Below are 1,070 nucleotides of genomic sequence, written 5' to 3'. Positions count from 1 at the left end.
CATTCGTGATCGTGCGCAGTTCCTATACGACTCAAATGATCAGAATAGCGTGAGAAGCAGCAAGACGAGGCTGCAAGTTGCATCTCAATGTTATCCACTTAGATGTACGGCTCTAATCCCATATTGCGCGCTCGTCCGAGCTCATCCATTTCCAGCACATGTAGAACTGCGATCTGATCGAGCGAAGCCTATTCCGATCCAGCTCTCCCTCCGCTCCCTCGAGCAATGTTCACCCGTTTGGATCGCCCATACTCGTTTGACAGTACAAAAGAACATTGTCCAGGGACGGGGGCGCTCCCTTGTACCATCAGAGTCTTCTCGTTTTTCAGATTATATGAAACTGCTCAATCGAACGATAGAATGATTCAGAAAGGACAAACGCTCCACGATGGGTTCGAACCACCGACCTTGTGGTTAACAGCCACACGCTCTGCCTACTGAGCTAGCGGAGCACTAAAATACTATATATGAAGCTTCTTTCTTTTTTTTATACTGCAACACATTTTGAGAGCTCATCAGGGTTTGATTTCCCTAAGCAAGGTCACTATGACAACATCAGGTTTTCACAAGGAATTCGCGATTATCAGAACATAGAATTGACAAGAAAAAGATCAGATATATCACCCACCGTGGGGCTCGAACCCACGACCACAAGGTTAAGAGCCTTGCGCTCTACCGACTGAGCTAGACGGGCCAACCAACCGGATTGGGCAAGAGCTGGTCCGCCCGACCTTACCAAATCGAGGCCTCATCATCGCCCTCTTTATCCATATCAGTATTTACGTGAGTGAGAGCAAAAAATGCGCGATATTTCCGATGCCCGTGAGACCGCAGTTTTATGTTCATCCTATTCGAGATGAGTTCCACGACTAGCTGGGGAGTCAGGACGTTCCTTATGGGGTGGGGGGTGATTGGTGATACCATAGATAAACATAGATCGTAACTTGCAGGCTCATTGATATCCTAAACTTCGTGTCACCAATCACCAAACGGTGGTCATTCCATTCGTGATCGTGCGCAGTTCCTATACGACTCAAATGATCAGAATAGCGTGAGAAGCAGCAAGACGA

At 47.6% G+C, this 1,070-nt stretch overlaps 2 non-coding genes across 2 annotated transcripts; both read right to left on the bottom strand.

Annotated features, from left to right (window-relative positions):
• Window positions 1–379: 379 nt before the first annotated feature.
• Pmar_PMAR016675 lies at window positions 380–452 on the bottom strand. Its single transcript has one exon. It is a non-coding gene; the product is annotated as a tRNA-Asn (tRNA).
• A 169-nt stretch (window positions 453–621) lies between these two features.
• Pmar_PMAR016674 lies at window positions 622–694 on the bottom strand. Its single transcript has one exon. It is a non-coding gene; the product is annotated as a tRNA-Lys (tRNA).
• Window positions 695–1,070: the final 376 nt, after the last annotated feature.

Source organism: Perkinsus marinus (genome assembly GCF_000006405.1).
Source record: "Perkinsus marinus ATCC 50983 genomic scaffold scf_1104296956220, whole genome shotgun sequence".
In the NCBI taxonomy this organism is placed as follows: domain Eukaryota; phylum Perkinsozoa; order Perkinsida; family Perkinsidae; genus Perkinsus; species Perkinsus marinus.
This window is presented reverse-complemented; position numbering and strand designations above follow the sequence as displayed.